A 21,961-nucleotide genomic window follows, 5' to 3' on the forward strand; every position below is an offset into this window, starting at 1 on the left:
ATCTCCTAAATCTCAGCTGAAATCACATCTTATCAGGAAAATAATCACAACAATGGGAGAATCTGGGAGCTCTACTTTCCTTAAAACAAGACAAGTAAGATAAAGTGTTAATAAACAAAACACTGAGTTTTCAAATGCAGTTGTTTTCCCTCACTGTACTGAAAATGAATGAAGTTCATTTTCAAGGATAAGAGCATTCTTTGATCCATATACCTGTAAATATACTTGAATTTGTACTTCTACTATCTTTGGAGAGTTTCATTATTTTTTATAATATTCTAGCTGCCGTTCAAATCTCAGACAAATAATGAATAATGTAAAATCAATTGCCTAGAAATAGGCTTCCTTATAAAAATACATTGAGTCAGGGTAACCTGCAGGTATTTTTTCCCCTCTCATTACAGATCTTCAGGAACTCTTTAATCCTTGAGCTCCCAGGTAATTTTTATCCAGCAACCAACTTACAGACTTCATTTGGTCAGATTGATGTGAATGATAAAGTTTTCAGATTGCTGAAACATCCAATCCTGACACCTTGGAGATGCTCTGAATATTTTCAGGAATAACTTTTGGGGCAATATTGCTTTTTACAGCTTCTTAACTATGAAAAATCATACTTAAAGCATATTGAAGCATAATAAGCAGCTCATTAATAAGCTTGGATAATGACCTCTGATAGCAAGTGAGCCATTTTACCAGTACCACAACAGCTCTGTTGATTGTGGTCGTTGATTTTCATATTCAAATGCAGCAACACACCTTTAATTATAATTATGGTCACTTCTACGTAGAAGCTACACTGTACTCTCCAATCCACTTCAGGATCATTCACATAAATGCTTGCACACTACAAGAATAAAATAGTATTTCATTCAACGTAACTGTAAACTTTCTCAAACACACATATCATCTTTGCACTGCTATCAAGCATTTCTAAACAGAGGGACTTCTGCATGTCTTTGGTACTTTTCAGCCTGCAAACAGAGCATGTTCTCAGCAGTCTGGCATAAGTATATTGCATTGCAGGTCTTTATTTCCCAAGGTAATGTGCACAGAGTTAAAAATCCAAAGTTTTTTTCTTCTTTTTGGTAACATATAAAATGTAACAACTTACCAACATTTCAAGTCTTTCAAATACTACCAATTGATTCACAGGGAAACTAAAAACCTAGTCACTTCTCCAATTTCCCTTGTGCCTTTTCCACCAAGTCAGACTGCATGAAACCTTCATCTATATGCACTGTGAAAGCACTTTAGAGCCTGAAATCTGGCAGAGGGTAAAAAAAAAAAAGTGCAATGCCACTAACTTCAAAGCAATAAGCCTTTAAAACCTATCAAGCAAAGAAAAACCATAAGGCTTTTTTAAGAGCTGTAGATGTGTTGGCAAGATACCCCAGAAATATCCTCAGAATCATGCCGCTAAAAATTAACTTCTATACCTATGAACAGCCAGAAAAAAACCCAAAAACTCAGTGGAGATATTTGGGGCTTTTGTTTCTTTTAATCAGTTTTTCAAGTAGTTTCATTTTTGCCCCTTCAAAATACATTTTTAATCCTTCCCTGACTTAGTAAGAATCCTACGGATCTACTTGAAGTCACGCACACACACCTCCACTCTAAACTGGGCCACAGTGAGGTCTTCTCACAGTATCACAATGGTTTTAACAGAATACTAAAATTACAAGAGAAGCATCTTACACCTAATCAGTTCATAGTACTGAAGAAACAGCATTTATGCTCTTTTTTTTCCCTGCATAACCTGGTTCTGCCCTTCTTAGGGGCCAAAGAAGCAGGCTGCCTGCATGATCTAAGTAAAGGCAGGAGACTTCACTACAGGCAGCATAAGGCAAGGATGAACTTGCTCTGTGTCTAGCACCCTGACAATTCTTTTATGTTACCCACAAAAACACCAAACCCTCACCATCTGAGGGGGTCACAGGGTGTTGAGACATTTTTAATACAATTTCCAACAGCAAAGCTTATTTCTGTCCCCAAGCAAGGCAGCTTGATGCCAGCTCACATCTGGCACAGCTGTCTCCCTTGCACAAGTGAAAATGGAAGAAAGCACCAGGTATAAAAGAATTACCTGCATGGTTACCCTGGGCAAATGATCCTTCACCGTAAAATGGTTTTAGTTGGAAGGGACCTTAACAGTTATTTAGTACCAACCCCCCTGCCACAGAGGTTAGGGGACACACACCTTCTGCTAGACAAGATTGATCAAAGCTCCATCCAACCTGGCCTTGAACACCTCCAGGAAGGAGGCACCCGCAGCTTCTCTGGGCAATCTGTGCCAGTGTTTCACCACCCTCATTGTAAAAGACTTCTTTCAAATATCCAATCTCAATCGACCTTCTTTCCATTTGAAACTATTATTCCTGGTCTTATCACTCCATGCCCTTGTAAAATGTCCCTCTCCAGCTTTCCTGCAGCCCCTTTAGATCTCCAGGCTGAACAATCCCAACTCTCTCAGCCTGTCCTTATAGCACAGGTGCTTCAGCCTTCTGATCATCTTCATGGACCTCCTCTGGACTTGCTCCAACAGCTCCACATCTTTCTTGTGTTGGTCACCCCAGAGCTGAACACAGTACTCCAGCTGGGAATTTTTGAATATTTTCTGCTAAATCTTCTCTGAGTTTTCAATTACTAAAGGCATCAGAGTGATAGATGCATACAGCTGTGCTTTCTGCCTCCTTTGATACTCCCCTGGGGAGCAGCAAGCAGGCAGAGATGAAGGCAAAGCAGAGCACCCTTCAGACAAAGATGTCCAACTGCAGCTAAGGCAACAGACAAACTTCTACTTCAGCAGTCTTTGAAGAGCGAATGTTAAGCACAGTGTGTGCAGCAATAAACTTCAAGAGTGTCTGGTTGCTGCCTGCCTGCAATGTCTTCCCTCACAGTGCTGGCACGATGCTGAGGCAGTGGCAAATACAAGTCCACGAGAGCAAGAGCAGAAGAAAAGGCCAACAACTGAAATATTCTTGATCCAATCTCTTTCCTTTTCCAAATTATATAGTTCCGTCCTGGGAAGAGTTCTCAGTGTTAGGGACGTCCAAACCTAAAAAGTGACCCAGTTTCCCCCCAGTATGTTCTATTCATCTGACTGTTTTGCCTTGGTGCATGTCCTAACAGTGTAAGAGCAATCCTCACATGCTGACATTGCTTGCAGCTTCCTATCAAAGATACCCACTAGAAACACCAACACACCAGAAAATATGACAAACTCCAAATCAGTTTTTGAATGCAAGAGCACATCTCTGCCTAAAACACTGATTTAAAAGAGAAATACAATAATGAGACCACGACAAACTCTACTCTGGGGGAGCTAAAATAAAATCCATTACCTCTTAGCTTTTCACATGCATGCAGGAAAGCAGAACTTGGTTTAAGATAATTTCTGACAGAATTAGTGTTTATGTGAAGGTGTGATGAGACATTACTAGACCATAGGACCCAATTTGCATCCTAATTAGCTAGAATCACAAGTGTGAGTTCCAAATGCATGGAGGTGAGTTTAGGTCACATTTCCATGTCAGATAAGCAAAGGAGGAGCATGTAGTTTGCAAGCCAGCATGCCAAGGAAAGCCTGCTCATTTTGTTTGTTTTTCAGCTTGACCACAGATCTGGGAAATTCCTTGAGCTGCAAAACTCAAACTACACCCTTGTTCCAAGGTAACAATTTACACTAATGATACATTACCCAAAGGAGATGGAGGAGAAGAGGGTGCCGGAAGTGGCCACCTTTTTTCTCCTTGGCAGAGGCAAATAATTCCCAAGCAATTCTACAGCTCTGATTAAAGTATCAGTTTCTCAAACACACCAAAGTGTACTGTGAAATCTATATTACCTGATATTTTACTAAGAAAGGCAGCTTTTGCTGCTGAGAAATAAACAGCTCAAGTCCAGCATGACTTCACCTAGTTGCTTGAGGCCCAGGAAAGAACACAGCCTTACATTTCCTTTGTAGTGGTGGATTTCAGCTGATACTTTTATAAGATAAGAGAATAATTTCTAATACATTTGAAATAAATCAAGAAGAAAAACAGAGCTGTTGCCCATAGAAAGGATATTCACAATACGTGGTCTGTGACTTTAACTAAAAATATTTACAAATCCTACACTGAAAAAAAAAAAAAAAAGAAGTGTACTGAAAAGACACACCAAACAACTCCCCCACAAAAAAAAAACAAAACACAAAAAAACCACAAACAAACAAAAAAAAACCCACAACAAAACAAAACAAAAAAACAAACAAGAAAAAAAATAGCAATTGCTCCATTGCAGTGGAGTCAGTGAAGACAGACATTGAATAATTTTGGTTCAAAAAAATCTTTAAGATAATAGAGTTCAAATATTAACCAAACACTGCCAAGTCCACCACTAAAGCAAGTCCCCTGGCACCACATCTACACATCTTTTAAATACCTCCAGGGACATTAACTCAAACAGTTCCCTGGGCAGCCTGTTCCAGTATCTGAAAACCCTTTCAGTGAAGAAATTTTTCCTCATATGCAAGGTAAAGCTTCCTTGGAGCAGCTTGAGGCCATTTCCTCGTCTTTCACAGCTCCCATGCACATGTTGTATTAAATGCAGTACAGTTCATACTCTTTTTAATCACCTGCCTTGATTTTTAAGTCTTTGTTTGTCATATGATGTCAATACAAGTAGCACTTAAGCTGTATTTCTATCTATCATAATTGTCTGCTTAAAACTTCACATTGTTGAACCTATTGGGCAGCTGGTGCTTTCTCAGACCTAGTGCTTTCAAGTCTTAGTAGACTGAGTCCAGCATTGTGATACATTGCCCAGAAGCAACTGGATGGTGAGAAGATTAGTATAATTCCCAAATTTACACCAGCCCAAAACCTGTTCACATGAATGAAAGACTGATAATCTGGGGAAGAAATGGTATAAAATAAATGAAGATGTGTTTATATAGTTCAGGGGAAGAAGATTCCAACTTACTTTATTCTCTTGTATTTAAAGAGAAAAAAAGAAGATTCGTGTAGAAGTGGCTTTCTATTGACAAAAGGACATTCCCAGCTGTAAGTTACTAACTAAATCACTGTCAAGACAATATCACTTTAAAACATGAAGCATAATCACACCCTGACCAGCCACAGGGGAGATGCCAAAAATACATAGGGTTGTTTAACTGATCCTGATCCCAATGTGTGTCTAGTGACCCTTATGAGAATTGATACTTTGAGATTTCTTTTATCATTTCCAATACATTTTCTAACTTCTACTCTGGCTCAGGTTTGATATTAAATAATGTGAAGAACAAATACAGGTGGGCTAGAACAGGCTGGATTGATAGGTCAGGGGCAATTGTATGAGATTCAGTAAGACCAAGTGCCAGATCCTGCATTTTGGTCACAACAGCCCCATGCAGCAGTACAGGCTTGGGGAAGAGTGGCTGGAGAGCTGCCCAGCAGAAAAGAACCTGGAGGTGCTGGTTGACAGCTGGATAAGCATCAGCCAGCAGTGTGCCCAAGTGGCCAAGAAGTCAAACAGCATCCTGGCCTGCATCAGGAATAGCATGGCCAGCAAAAGGGAGGTGGTTGTGCCCCTGCACTTGGCACTGGCTGCACCTCGAGTGCTGTGTTCAGTTCTGGGCCTCTCACCATAAGAAGGACAAGGAGGTGCTGAAGCATGTCCAGAGAAGATCTACCAAGCTGGTGAAGGGTCTAGAGAACAAGTCATACGAGGAACAGCTGAGGGAACTGGGGCTATTTAGTCTGAAGAGCAGCAGGGGAGACCTCATTGCCCTCTACACCTACCTGTAAGGAGGTTGTAGTGAGGTGGGTGTTGGTCTCTTCTCCCAGGTAAATAGTGGGAGGACCAGAGGAAACAATCTGAGGTTGCTTCATTAGAGGTTTAGATTAGATATTAGGAATAATATATTTACCAAAAGAGTGGTCAGGCACTGGAACAGCCTCCCCAGGGAGGTGGTTGAGTCACCACCCCTGGAGGTATTTAAGAAATGTGTAGATGTGGCACTTCAGGGTATGCTTTAGTACCTGAGCTTGTGGGTAGTTTTCTTTTTTGTTTGGGGTTTTTTGGTTCTGGGTTTTGTTTTTCCTGTTGATCATTGAACTCTGATCTCAGAGGTCCTTTCCAACCACAATGATTTTGTGACACCTCTTCATGGCTCCTGCTTACAAAAGGGAAACTGAAGACAGCAGGCTGGAGCTGACTTTATAAAGCTTGACTTTTTGATAACTGTTTTCTCTTTTATCTTGAAAGTTCTTGGGTTTTCTCTGGGGAGTATCCATTTTGGGACAGTCTCAGAACTCTGTGCAGCCCCAGCCTGCAAAGAGATGCTGTTTTTCTCACTGCTGTGCTTCCCCACCCCCCAACACATCCTATTCATGATCACTGTCTTTTTGACTACAGCACTGCAGACACCTAAAAGGAATTTTATTCCATGTTTAGTCTGTGCAGTAAAACCTCTCTCCTTTCTGCTCTCAGACAGCGTCCCAAAAATTAAAGGCTACTCCCAAATTTGTTGCCAGGTTTTCTTTTCTTTGAGATTTCACACTCCATCACTGAAGCTGCTACTGACTTCATTAAAATCAGGCTCCAAGACTTTCCTCCAAAGTGTCTCTATTTCTAATACACAGGCATTTGTTTACAAATTTATATATATTTTTCTTAATATCTACTTTTGTCCCACATTTTTCAATGCTGAGGCAGAGCCAATATTACCAGCCCATCTAGTGGTTTCCAGATCCATTCAGATCCCCACTTTTTCTGGCACAGAAAAAACCCAGTCCTTTTTAAAAATCATACAGTTCTAGGAAAAAAGAACGATCCAAGTAACAAATAGTAAAGAGAAAACAAGGTTATATTTCCCCTTTCTTATTTCCTTAACATTTCTGCTGTTGAAAACATTGTTTTCATCCTGAGGTGGTGTTTCATGCAAATCAACATAGGCATGTCCTGTTCAGACTTCTTAGCAGTCTTATTGTTTAGTTTCAAAACTAGAATAGGACCAGAGATGAATTATGAGACACTTATGGGAAAGTCAATAATTAATTGGAAAATGCTGAACTTAAGATTGAAGTCCTTTGGCAAAACCCAGTTTAAAAGAAAATGTATTTCATTCGTCTAGAATATGTGTTTTATTTCCAGGAAAAAGAGTGAAAGTAAATTTCAAAACTCTTTGCTCAGCTATATAAACTCTGTAGTCCAGTCAGTCCATGAGTGATTAAGAGAATTGAATACAAGTTCTTATAAGCTAAATCCACTACTGATCTATATTCTCTCCAAAGTGAACAGGAAGAGTCTTAATAAGAGCTGGGATGTTTCATGGTGCACATCCAACACAGGAAACAGTGTTGTTTGAATATTAGTATGCAGTGAAGTTCCTGGTACCCAAGATGAGATGCCTGAGTAAGAAGTACTGTCCTCTATTGGGTCCAGTACTCGATGCAGAACCAGAGAGTTCACATTACAGTAAGACACCTGCCCAGTACACTTAGAGTAAAAACTAAGAACTCCATGGTAAGTACTGTCATTTGTATAAGACAGAACCCAAACAGTTTGCCAGTACATGTTGTCAAAACTGCATTAAGGTTTAGAACTACCATACTTCAAATTGTTACAACCAAGCATATATGTGAAGCAAAAAAAAAATTTGCCTGTAGTCTATTGTACCAATAGAATTAAGCAGCAAAGAAAAACAGCAAGCTGAGAAGAAAATTGGTTAGAAATTGGAAATCAAGATGTAATGGGTAATGGTTTATGAAGGAGGCAAACAGCATAGAAATGATGCTTCTTGTTCTCCATCTCTACCAATTACATAGATGAAGGAATTGGAAAACGCAATCACAATTTGCCTAAACATCAGGATCAGAACAGATAGTGGGTTCCAAATGCAGTCCCAGCAGCGCTTTGACATTGAAGCCTAACAAATGGAATTTAATGCAGATAAGTGCACTTTGCATAATGGAACTTAAATATTAATTGTAACCGCGAAGTAAAGACCAAATCATGAAGACTACAGATATTAGAAGGATTAATGAAGTGAAATAGATTGTTTGTCCCCAGCTGCATTGTCAGAGCAAGAATGTGGAAGAGTAAGGCACTTGGCTGACCACAAATCCTGTCTAAATTATGCTACACAATAAACAAAATAATCTATACTGTCCTAAATTAAGTTTTGGCTCATTATTTATAGGAAGATATCTGGGGGGGGTGGGGAGGAAAGAATGCAGGGTATATGTTAGCACTGACAAATAAGGATTGCCATGAGGTGTGTTTCCTCACACATTTTCAAAAACATGCTATTAAATGTTTAATAGCGGTTAGCAAAAAATTCATATTGTTATCAGGAGGTTCATTATTTCCTTCACAGGTGCTTTTTTATGAAGGTTCCCTTAGGTTGGAGTAAAGCATGTTCCCTCCCCATATTTCTTCTGAGTAAACACACTTGGGATTGTTATTGATGGGAAAAATTATGTGACAGCAGTGCAGAGCAGGGATCATAAACAAACAGTAGGACTCACCAAGCTATATACAGACAAATACAAGCCATGGTGTTGCTAACAGCGAGTAAGCATACAAATTTGGTGCTCCTATTGTGTTGTGTGACATTAGGGTCAAGCATTTGAAATAGAGATTTGTATAGCTCATTTAAATTCCCCACACATTCCTTTTTAATGCAGCATTAAAAGGCTTCTAGCAGAGTCTGGAATACAATATTAATGTGGGAAGTAATTCTATTCATAATGATGCATTGTTATTTCTAATAGGGACAGGAATAAACCCTAGAAAACTTATTTTCATATTAACCTATTTCTTTCCTATCAAACTACCTGTCTATGAGTTGTTTTTCTGTGTCTGGACTATACCTGTCCCATTCTCCCTAGTGTTTTCAAATTGTTTATCAGTGTTTTTAAGAAATAATAAAAAAATTATCCAACTTCATCCATCCAAATATATTGCTTAAGTCTAAGATTCTAGACTGAAAACCCGTAAATTTTAACAAAAAGGAAAAGTCTACCTCCTGACTTTCAGTCTACCATGCTATAGCTCTAATTTACTTTAAAACCATATTCTTTCCACATATATAGGGAGCTAAGTGCTAACCAGTCTTTGTCAATAAAGTCTGTGATTACGTTTCCCCTAAATCATGATCTAAACAATCTACTACAATGTTAACAGTAATTTATAATACAGTAATTATTATGCCAGTAGATATCTCTAGAAAGAGGTTCCAACCTTACCAAAAAAAAGTGTTTTCTAGAACATGCTAAAGCATCCGTGTCTGCCAAAAAATAGCCATAGAGAGAAAAGGGCATTTTATGCAAAAACCTGGAGTTACAGTTCTGTGAGGGAGTGAGAACCTCTTCTGTGCAGATTTCTCTGCTGTTTGGAGATTCCTCAAAAGTCTCACAATTTCTCTCAAGAGATGTCAATTCAGGAGAGGAGTTTAAGGACAAAGATTTGCAAATGCTTTGTTTGAATATAGCCTTGCTTCTTTATAAATGAGTACTTCCATGTCCTGTGCCATTGCGTCATGGACATACCACTGGTAGATGAGACAAGATGCTTGTTTCCACTTTAAAAAGAATAAAAACAGCCTTTGGAAAAGAATTTAAAAAAATCTGCTGTCCAGTTAAAAAAAAAATCATGCCAGTACTTCTTTATAAGACTGGTATAATAGATGGTCTTGTTCAGAACTCAGAACGTGTGCTTTGTATTTTTGCTAATGAATGACTGAGCCTGTAATAGAAATTTTGATAGACAGCAGTGAGAGTCCTATTCAACTGCAGATTTTATTTGTATCCAACACAATGTGGTTTTCATGATGAATTGCAACCCCAGCCACAGTATATCATCTGAACAACACAAATATGATTACAACTCAAAGAACAACTCCACGGACCACCTTTCAGATAGAAATGTATATTCAAAAAAATCCATTTCTTTGCATTTGCTGAGCTTCTAGAATTTATCAGGAGCTGGGTCACAGCCGTTGGGCCAGATTTGCGGTTGATATAAATCAATAAATTCACTGGAGTTCCAAAGTGCATCAGAAGACTGTTTGCATCAGACATCATTAACTACAGTGAGTAAAGCCTCCAGTAACACTCCAGCTGGTCATCAAATTTTCATTTCAAAGAGAAAGAGAACCAGGTGTAATGGAATATGGAAAACATTGACTGAGCACAGACAACAGAAAAGCCATTGACCAGGGAGGTTAGACCAAATGATCTTTGAAGATCCTTTCCAACACTTTGTGTTTAAAGCCTAATGAGGAAATATGCTTCTAAACACTTACTTCACTTCAACAATATGGATATTCTTTACTGTCAGAGACTAGCAGCAGATCCACAAATCAGCCTCTGAGTAGACCAATTGACCACTGTAAATACATAACATGTCTCTATGTAGGTCAGAAGCCCAGTTTTCAACAGGCTAAGCTATGTCTGACTTTTAGTAAATAATGTACTTGATTACACTTCACTGCCCCTTCCATATTATCCATTACAATCAATTACAAAAATAATACATACTGGATAAAGACAACTTATCGTACATTGAAAAAATTTGGTTTGTGGACAGAAATTTGAGAAAGTATTATTCCAAGTATAGAATTTGGACTTGGAAAAAAAAAAAGAAGAAACACTGTACATTGCAATAGTAACACGAATACTTCAAAATAAAAGCTTTTAAATCATCTGTAGAAGTGTGCAGCAGAGATAGAGCAACCTTCCTACATTACAAATGCTAACACCCAGAAACCTGAGCTGCAGCAAACTGATCCCATTTCTCACTTAGTAACACGAATACTTCAAAATAAAAGCTTTTAAATCATCTGTAGAAGTGTGCAGCAGAGATAGAGCAACCTTCCTACATTACAAATGCTAACACCCAGAAACCTGAGCTGCAGCAAACTGATCCCATTTCTCACTTAAAGCAATTAAAGATTTTGGGCATGAGACTGTAAAACAAATTTATCCAAGGTATAATTGAATAGGCAATTGGATCATAGAGTAAAGATTCTGCACTGGGAAAGGGAGCAAGTCTCCCATGCAATCTTTTGCAAACTCATTCTGATCTCTGTAAACATCTCCTTTATCCAGAACTTCTCTCTACATGAATAATTATCATCCTTTGTTTTTGTAGGCAGGTTCATTCCAATGATTTACTGTCTACCTAAGATGCAGCAGGTCACAGTTTCTGCTTAGATTATTTTATTACTGCAGGGTACAGCAACTTAGCCAAGAAAGGACAACACCAGAAAAAGTTTCTCTTCTGATAATAGCACACCTGTATGTGTGTGTTTAGGAGACATTCTGGAAAGCAACAAGAGAAAAACTTGTCTTCACTAAGCCCTATGAATTCCCCATCACTTATGCCAAGGTGAATTATGATCCAATGACAATTTTCCTACACATTTTTGGATGCCTTATGAATTGCACAGGCATAATAATTAATTCTCTGTTCAGAGACTGGCAAATGTACCCATTTCTTTAAAGTTTGCTCACATGATTAGATTTATTTTTGCCACAGTCTCTTACAGGACAGGAGTAGTCCAGTCCTCCCCTGGCAAACTTCATTACACTCTAACATCACAAAGCACCCCATGAAAACCCAGAGACAACTCTGAGGTGTTGCAGTTTTGCCTCTGTTCTCATGCTGAGAAGATAAGGGATTAGAAAGCTTCTTAAATCTAAAAATGTCTCAAATACTTTTCACAATTAAAAAAAAACAAACAACACACTCCTGAAGAATGATCTCCAAGTGTTCAATGTATTCCTGTGTGATGTACCAGAGATATTTATATTTTCTTAATATCCTAACTCAAGACAGAATGAAAATAGCTCTTAAGTCTATTTTAGATCTTCAAACTAAAGTAAGTTTTATTGCAAATTATGTCCATTCATATTATCTTTCCTCTTCCACATGTCAAAAACACAAAACCAAACAAAAATCAACCTGCATCCTGTCAGGGAAGAAGATAAAATATTTGTGCGATCTGGTTTTCATTCACTTTCAGAAGTCAGCAAGGGGTGACCATGCCCTAAAGGTCAATTTCTCTCTCTTTCAAGTAAGATTCAGAGAATCTCCATCTTCCCCTTCATTAGGTGATTGAATTCACCGCATGTCTCCTCATCTGAGTTTTGGTTTCAGATTTATATAGCTAATGGTAAATGTCCCAACAGGCTGGCTCTAAGTCATCCAGAAAAAGATGATTCTCCCAGCAGAATTTTTCAAGAACAAACTATAGCCAGTAAGAGATGCTCTTTTTGCCTCTTGTGGTGGTTAGGACATGGACTCTAGGGTGAGAAGCAATGAAATCCTTTATTATTAGAAAATGCTCTTTTATATTCTTCTACAGTGGGAACTGAGAATAAGCAAGTGAGGTACACAGAGTGTAGCCAGCATTCACACCTGCTCCTTGGCATGTACAGTCTTTGGGCTCCCAGGATGTAGCCAATCACACACTGAACACCTGATAAACAGTGTTCTGATTTTTGTCAACATCCACAGTGCTGCTCACAGAAAGCCCTGGCCCTTAGCTGGTCTCATATTGCTTTGTCTACTTCTTTACTGTTAGAGGAGGCCTTTTTATTTTTTTTTTCCCCATGGCTATTCTCCACACTCTCTCTCCAATACCTAAAAATATAGGTGAATTTGAAATATAAAGCTCCTTCTCTTTATGGACAGAAAGTCTAAATTGGGATTTTCAGACAAGAGACTTCCTGAACAACACAGTCTCTCTCTTAACATATTCCTTCCTTCTCTGAAGCATCCTGTCTTCAGCTAACCTTTAATTCCTTTTTTACACAGAAACCTAAACTTAAACCTAAATTTAGAAAGTAGTAGAAAAATATGTCATTCAGATGTCTGGTCAGTTATGTGCAATGGCCCAGGACATATATTACGTGTTAATACAATCTTCTAATGTTACTTTTGGACTTTGTATTAAAAAAATTGTTAAAGATAAACAAGCAACAGATTGGTAGGTCACCTTCTTTTGCAAGCTCAGAATAATATTTTACCCTAACTCTAAATTCTCAGCTACTTCAAAACACAAAGATTGAATCTGAGCTTAAAGACTGCTCATCTCAATTCTCCTTCCTGATTTCTGAATATTTTTAAGCCATGTTTAATTTTAACAAATCAAGCCCTGGCATTCGCTGATTACATGGACAATAATTTACTATCCTCAGCAGTCTTCTTGCATCCAGTAAACTTTGTTTTGCCACCAAAATAACTCTGCTTCCTTTAGATAAATTAACATAACCAGGCAACGTCGTGCTAATTATTTAATAGAACTCCATCTAAGATGTGAGAATAAAGGGTCTTCATTTTAAGATTCTCAAACACTAAGGTATAGCGTACCAAAAGCTTTGTAGCCTTAACTTGTATACTCTGTTCTGTGTATTCATTGTAGGTCAAAGATGTTTCATAAGCAGAGTACACAGAACAAGACTTTTGTGAAGATGAGCTCACGGGAACAAATCTTTGCTCTCTAAATTGAAACTCTACTGAAGCAGCTGGAATATCTGGGTGCCTCTGCAGAATTCAGGCACATAGCATTCAGCAGCAAAGCTCTGTCTCAGGCACAGCTGACTTCCTTAGCTGGCATATCATTTTGGATTTTCTCCTCCTAATTACCTGTGTCTACTCATAACAGCTTTTAAAGTCCTGATCATGATGACCCCAGACCCCCGGACTTATCCCTCTGTAAACCCTCAACTGTTCTAAATTGTAAAGGGAGCTAATTTGCAGACAGACTATTCATTAATAATTAGTGTTTCACTCCTTACTTCAAAAGCCGAAATCTGATATGATAATCTAACAAGATAAAGGACAGCATTTGGATTTTTTCATATGTGCGTATTTATATAAACAAACCTAGGCACCTTCATTAAATAGTCTTGCAAGCATTGCCTTTGAGAAACTCAGCTGCAAACTACACAGAATCACTGACTTCAGCCACTTCTTCGTCTAATTAAATTTCTGGGTGTCGTGGCACTGTAAATTATGAATTCCATCCATGCCTGCTGGGCATGGTGAGAAAATAGCAAAAAGATAAGCAACTGTAGTTATGCAAATCTTCCCTGGTTTATCTTTTGCTAAGGTTAACAACAATGCAGATGCACCAAGTTTTATATGATGAAGTATAAAAAGGAAAATGCCTGTGGTAAGTGACCACGATTAAGGGAGAAAAAAGAAAAAGGAGGTTTATAACCTTGTTTGTTTTGTACATAAAAGTATTTTAAAGACATTTGATCTCTTTTCCAAGAAGAGCCTGTGCAATCATAATCTTAAGTTTTCAAACTTAGTTGTAAGCAACTTCAATACCTGGTTTCTCCACAATTGGCTGCCATTCAAGGCAGATTTAAAAGCTCATTTCCAACCTTCATTATTTCCACTAGCTCCTCTTAGGCTTGTTGATAACCATGAGAGATGTACGATAAAATTCCAGCTCAACTGAGCTACTGTAAAAAGTTTATTATTTCAGCAGAAGCAAAGTTTCATACATAGTCAAAGGAATTAACTTCACTAGGGGCTGTGCCTGTATTATCACTAAATCTTACTGTTAACTTCACTTTCCTACTGTGCAGGGTTCATTTCACTTTTCTACTATCTAAGGGTATGTGTTCACTCAGCCTAGGCTCCAGACTGAACATACACTCACATCCTCACTCCTGTCCAGCAGGACTCCCGATTTCTTCCACCTCAGTAAGTTTTTGAGGGTAACCAGTTTCACAGAATACACAACCCACTTTCCAGTTGACTTGGTTACAAACAGAATGTTGTGAGTTTCACGGAGCAATTAGTTACCAGAAATCCTGTGCTTGAATCCACTCACTAAAAATGACACAGCGTTTTCTCTTCAGTGCTTGATCTTTTGTAGTCCACTAAAGAGTAGCAAAAGCAGGAAGGGATGTAGACTCACCTGTTTATACAAGATTTGATGCTTACTAAGATACTAATGCCCCCTCAAGAATGGGACAGAATCTCCACAACTTTTCTGACATTTTTTTATGCTACTACTAATTCAAGAAATTTATTCTCTCTCAATTCTGCTGTCTCCTTTGCTACCCCCCAACTATTTTCTAAGTATTTTCCTATCAGAACACTAACCAGGGACTTCATAGGTTATAATCTCCACCCAAATCACTAATCTGGTTCCACAATTTTTTGCTAATCCTCAGATTTATTTAGCATATTGTCTTTCTTTACCAATACGTTTTTAATGCCACAAGAAAACCTTCTATATTGTAGACACACTCCAAAACTCTTAATGAGACTTAAAATAGCCTTAAGACAGAAAAAGGCTGATGTTTTCATCTAGTGGTCCTACAAGGATTTGGATAGGCATTGGGAAATTGCATGATCTTCACTGGCAAACAGTAGGAAAACTTTATTTTTGCACCAAAGGACAGAGAGGAAAGTCACAACCCAAATGTTACAATCGATACTACTTTGCCCTCAGTTCCTCCATCAAGTTCAGCAGTTGGCAAATGCCCACAGACTGCAGCACCACACACACTCAGTAAATCCCATTTCAGAGCAAAAGCACTCATGGCATCTTAAAGCTGCTGCCACCAAGTGAGAAAAACAGAATAATATATTAAAGAGAATGCACCAAACAGCCTCAGCACACACCAGCAAGACCTCACTTTCTTACTTTATCAACATCTCTTCCCTCCTTATTACCTTAGTATAGGGACTTACAGGGAAAAGATGCAGCCTCAAAATGGGTTTTTAATAGTTTCCCATCACCAATAGCATCAAATTCTGAACAGGAGCTGATGTAAATCAGTGGTACAGTCACAGCTTTGACACGCCCTGAATTACAGTGGTGGAGGATCCAGCAACATACACACACTATATTTTCAACTCTTGATATGATCTAGCAAAGAAAGAAAAGTTTATTTTCACAGCACACCTGAGAAGAAGCACATAAGTAAGTAATCTGCTTAAATGAAAGCTACACACTGCATGCAATAGTGTTTACCGATTCAAAGATTAACAAAGTTACACTAAATTGGAGCTCTGCAGAGAGGAAAGCACATTAAAGGGAGCTCTTTTATTCCACTGGTATTCTCTAAGGTACTTTTAAGACAATAAATCAGGTTTGGATTTACATAGAACATTTAGCAGACTTATGCATGATGCACTGAAACAGAAGTAAGATATAATTAAACAGTGACATGACAGCTAACAAATGTGTTTCTGGGCAGTTACTGCATGCCTCATGTGGCATTATGAGGCACCAAAGCCAAAAGCTCAGGGTACATTAACTACCAGAAAGAGTCCATAATTCTCTCCAACTGTGCAACCTGCCACATTTCCTTTCTATTTTGAAATGCAATTTGTAAATTAAAAAGAAAGAAATGGCAGGGGGTGGGGGAGGAAAAACAATCAAACCTGCGTATTGTGAACAGGAGCAGGAAAATCACAGTAGCCTATTGGAAAGTTTTCCAAATTCCCCAGCTATCCTAGTGTAAACCACATGATAACACCAAGGACAAAGAGGTCTGAGATTAAATGTTAGCTTTCCTTTCACTCAAAGAGCCAAGTGTAATTGCTAGAATGTAAGTAGCAGAGTGCAGTAGCATAACCTAGGATGGAGTTATGAAAAAATATTTGTTTAAAAAAATCAGCAGTAGAGCACTCAGCAGGTTACTCAGGAGTTCCTCAACTAAGTTTTCTCTTGTGCTAAGGTAGATTAATGCCTCTTCCACCTGAAGCATCGCTGTGCCGGGAAAAAAGCAGAGAGACTCTGTCGCTCTGGAAAATCTAATTCCTTGGCAGTGTATGACTGCAGCACGAGTCATTTCAATTCAACACCACCAGCTACTTAAATTCAACAGAAACTGTTAATAATTCAGCACCTACTGGCAGTTTGTCCCCCCTAGCCAGTAAGCAGGGCTGCAAAGGTCTACAGGCCCCATCATGCTGATTAGCAGTGATTAACAGTGATTAGCCTGTTTGATCCAGGATTTATACACAGCACAGGCTGTGCTGAAAATCAATCTCCATATCTGGGATTTAGATCTGAGCTGCTGAGGAGGATGTCCCTGCTTTGCTGGTTGTCAAAAGCAGGCAGCATGTCAACAAGAGAGTGCACAAAAATCCTTTCATTTCCAGCACCAGAGCTTGGTGCATCCTCAGTGAGCCACGCCAGCAATGAAAGGTCAGCATGCCCAAGAGCACAGTTAAACAGGACAGTGTAAGTCAGCAAAGAAAGTCCTATTAAAGGCCTTTCCTGAGCCTGCTCTCTGAAGAGTAGCGTGTAAAGCCATGAGGAAAAAAGTCCTTACATCATGAATCAGCCTGTCACACTCAATAAACTGAGGGCAGCATTCACACATCTCAACTATAAGCAATTTCATTTGCCAGGCAGATTAACCTCTTCATCTCTCTAGATATGCTCTGGAGTCAACGGAGACAGGTCACCTGCCACTTTCCTTTCCCAGGGATCAGCCTTGTACATTCACTGCACAAAGTCAGGCCTCTCAAACACTCCTAACTCCCAAGCCCTGCTGCTTACCCATGTTTTCTCTAAATAGTGTTTCAAGTAACCTTCACCTCAGGGCACATATAAGTGGTAAAGGAGCTTTAGCTAAGAAACTGAGTCCATCCCACATGCAAGCCTAGGTGTCTGCTGAGGGACAAGGCGGAAATTTTCCTTCCTGGCTTTCAAAACCAAACAGACTAATCATAAGGAGGGGCAAAATAAAAATCAGAAGTAGTATTACTTTCATTAGACTTCACAGACTACCCAAATCAGGAACAAACAACTCATTTGTTTCTTACCATACCAGTTTTATCTGAAGACACTATATTTTTTATGCTTATGAGATATTTATCTGAAGAAAAGTGTAATATGTCTTTGGATTTGAATGTTTATGCTTCATTAATTGGTAAGAAATATTAAGGGTTATTTTTAAATATAAATATATTTTTAGATTTGAATTTACAGAAAACTGTAGAGTTCAGCTATTTTGCCAGTTAAACTGAGAAATCAGCTATTTGCACAGTTGTGTTCCACAACGTGGGGGGCAGCAAGGCAGCTCAGGTTGAGGTTAAATGCTGTCTGAGAGTTTGAATGCTCCTGATACATGGCTTCACTCAAGCCCCACATCCCAGAGTGCAGGGTGGAAAGGCAGAAGACCAGTTCTAGAAGGAACATGACCTCCTAGCAGAGGTGCAGAGAAAGCCCTTCTCCACAGAATTGAGGAGTTACAACCTTGCTCAAACTCTGTCAGCTCAGATGTCCACCTCTGGACATTTCAGTCCCAGTCCATAAGCCAAGATGACATTGTTCATACAGAGCATAAAAATCTTCTAAATTCATGAGCTGCTTTGTTAGAAAATCCTCTTCCGCCTCCCTCCTCTTTGTCATTGAAATACTTTGACTGCATTAGTGCTGTAATTAACAAAGTCAGGTTCCCCTGTACAAATCATCTGAGTAAGCACTTTCTGTCCTCCACAGGACTCATCACAAATGCCCCTGATTACTGGCTAAAGAACTACCTGGAGAAAATTAAGTGTTACTGCACCTCATTCAAATGCCTTTAAATTAATTTCAGAAAGTTTTATGAGCTACAACAAAGAAGAGAAAATGAGGGTACCTCTCCCCCAGAATAAAACCGAAAGAGTTTACGTTGCTCTGTCTCAAGGACTGTGAAGTGCCCTGCCCAAATGAAAAATAGCTAAAAGTGAATTTTCATGATAACAGCTAACAGCTCTCAACAAAGATGTTACAGAAAGAATGAAAAGAGCTGAAGCATGTGGTGCAGCCATATCAGACACCAAATGATCAAGTACAGTATGAGGAGGTGGAACATACAAGGACTACAAGAATTTCAATTAAAATAATAAATGTGTCTATAAAGTATAATCTTTAAATCTTAAATCCATTTATACCTTCACTAGCCCAAATCCTTACTCTAACTGACCTTTTTCACTTCCAGAAAAGGTGCCTTGAGATACTGAAGAGTTTGAATTTGGATTCTCTTGTGTGGAATGTGGATTCTCATGTGTGTAACCTCAGAGCTGAGTTCACCCCCCAGCTTTTTGCTCCAGGGAAGCATTCACTAGTTTCCTCTACAATTTTACTTACTAATTAGTTCCATTAAAAAAAAAAAAAAAAAAAAGGAAAGCAAACACCAAACAAATAAACTAACAAAAAAAATCTCAACTACAACTCCCAAACAACTTCACTCCTCCCCAAACTCACACACACCCCCACCCCCAAATGGTAAGACTATATTAGCCCTGATGGTATTACCCCTATCAAATTTGGTTGAATTTGGGCAACAAGTTCAGAAGTTATTAAACACTGATATGTGTGCCTAATTCACACACACAAACTTAAACTTTATTTTCTCAATTACAATGGCTAACAGGAATAAAGACATCCTGAATAGCAAGCACTACAATTTACCTTTCCTACTGTCAGCCAAAAAAACCCTTTCACTAGACTCAATATTATAGCAATTTTTCTGCAGTTGATGACATTTATCAGACATACTATTTAGGAGTTGTTCCCACTGCTTTGCCAGTATTATTTTTGTTCCTGGTTTTACACAAGTTTTCAAATATAGTGTCAAGTAGGAGAGAGAAGGCTGAAGGAACTAGAAAGAGGAGTAAAATAGAAAAGCCTTATATTCAATAAACTCCATTGGGAAGATTGAACTAGGATAAATTTCAACTGGATCATAGGCTCCAAAACTGCAGAGGGCCTCACCACATATTTTGACAGAGAAACCAAACTCCTCTGGAACAGAAATTGTTCCAGGAAAAGAAGCAGAATCCATTCAGGGTCCATATCCCACTTTTGTTTAAGAAACAGGTTGCTAAAAGGCAGTAGGGAGCTGTTCATCTTGAATATTTATATAAAATATACAAATACCAAGGGAGATCTAAGGATTTAGATTCATGTGGACTCAGCCTGGCTGTGCAGAAAAGCACACAGAAATACAACATCACAAGCCTGGAAAAGGAGAACGTCACACTATAGAAAACATAGGCAACACACAGGCAAACGAAAGACCACAGTGCCCTGTTTTTCTAGGATTATCCATTTAGCATACATGTAAACATCATCTTCAAACAAGCAAGGTCCCCACAGCACTTAGTGAGAATACTGTTGTGTTTTTTCCTCTAGTGATGCCTCTATTTCTTGCATAGCAATGGTGCCACTCATCTGCAATTGTATTTCTCATCATCTTGCCACTCATCCCATGTATCTCCTGATCTCACAACATTAACATCATTTGTACATCAACCACAGTTAGCAATGTACCTTCTGGTAAACACTACTTTTAAAGGAAGCACAGGAAGGACTAAGAAGTGTGTCTCCATACACACGATTGCTCTCCAAGGACCAGGAGCATTCACTCATGTTTTTTTGCTGCAGTTAAGAAAAATAAAGCAATATGCTGGATTGTCTTAATAAAAAAGGAAAATAAATTTAAAAGCACATGCCATTTTAACTAAGCCCATCATTTGTAGCACTAACTGTGGGAGACATTATCAGCCAACTAGAAATAATCCAGCTGATTGGAACCAAGCAACAAGATGCTCATCTCATTTCTTTCTCTATCTACCATATAATAATAAAAAAAAAAAAACGGAGACAGGAAAAAAAAAGGAAAAAAAGTTAAAAATAAAAATGCACCTCTAGTTCTGAATAGTTTTACTCAAATCCTACCAACCTAGTGAAACTACAGTGGTTCTTCTTGGCTTGTAAGTGAAACGTGTAATCCTCAACAATAAGAGGGGAGTGCAGGACAGAGAATGATTAAAAGGAAACTAGACTGGTACTTTAAAACTCCTCCATCCCTCAAGCATATCATCTTTCTGTCTGGCTCCCAACTCTATCAGCAGTCTTGCTGAATTCACAGCTACACACAGCTTGTCACTTCTAGTTTCATCACCAAAGCTTCTGGTCAGTCCCCTGAACGCACTCTATGCCTTTTTCCTGGTGCACTAACGTCCCCAACTGGTCCCAAACACTCACCTCATTGTCCTAGGAATTCCTCAACAGGAAAAATTCATGCTCCAAAACCATCCTACCACTGTAGCAGAAACAGAGTCCTGAAGGTGCAAAGGATTTTGACTCCACTGCTTATCCTCCAAAATGGTTGCTGATCTCCCACAGGTGCTTTTTAAGTACCTACACCAGGTGGAGGCACTTTCTCTTTGAAAATGCAATTACTGATTTCTTTAACTTCCTGCTTATTTCTTGTGGATGAGTAACAGCCAGTCTTCCTCCTTCAGTTATCAATTAGCACCTCCAGTCAAAAAGAGGGAAAACCACTTACCAACTGTATTGTGACTTTGGTCAGGGCTTTAATGCAGCTTCTTACATTATAAAGTGTGGTATAGGGTGAATATCCTATTGTATCTAGAATGGAAGTTAACTGCTATTCATCAGGATTCTGGGAATCCAAACAGCATAGCTACACTAGAGAACAATGATGCTTGAAAGGTAGAAGTAAACAACATTTTCCACCCATTTTTCACTTTTGCCGTCTGAGATTTTGCAACATCATGTGGTTTTCAACTCTCTTTTACAACCAAGAAGAAATCTTTGTACAATTGAAATACTTAATTTTGTTGAAATGAAGTATCCTGAAAAAATAATTTGAACATTTTATTCCACAATTAGTCTTCTACTTGTGGTTTGTTGTTTGTTTTGGGTTTATTTTTTTTACTTAAAATGAAAATATTTTACTTGACAGTAAGACTAATCCTTTTTTCTATGAGATTTTTTAAATGCCACAGTTAAAAAGAATGAATAATCAAACCACACAAACATCTCAAGAGGAAACTTCACTGAAATAATACTACTTACCATAAATCAATTTGACACCAGTACACTTAAGGTATTCCTCATAATTGGTATGATTCAAAGTATTCTTATACAGAAACAAGCAAATACTACATTTACTACCGTCTGTCTCAAAAAGAC

Source organism: Chaetura pelagica, unplaced genomic scaffold (genome assembly GCF_000747805.2).
Source record: "Chaetura pelagica isolate M959 unplaced genomic scaffold, ChaPel_1.0 scaffold3, whole genome shotgun sequence".
NCBI classification, from domain to species: domain Eukaryota; kingdom Metazoa; phylum Chordata; class Aves; order Apodiformes; family Apodidae; genus Chaetura; species Chaetura pelagica.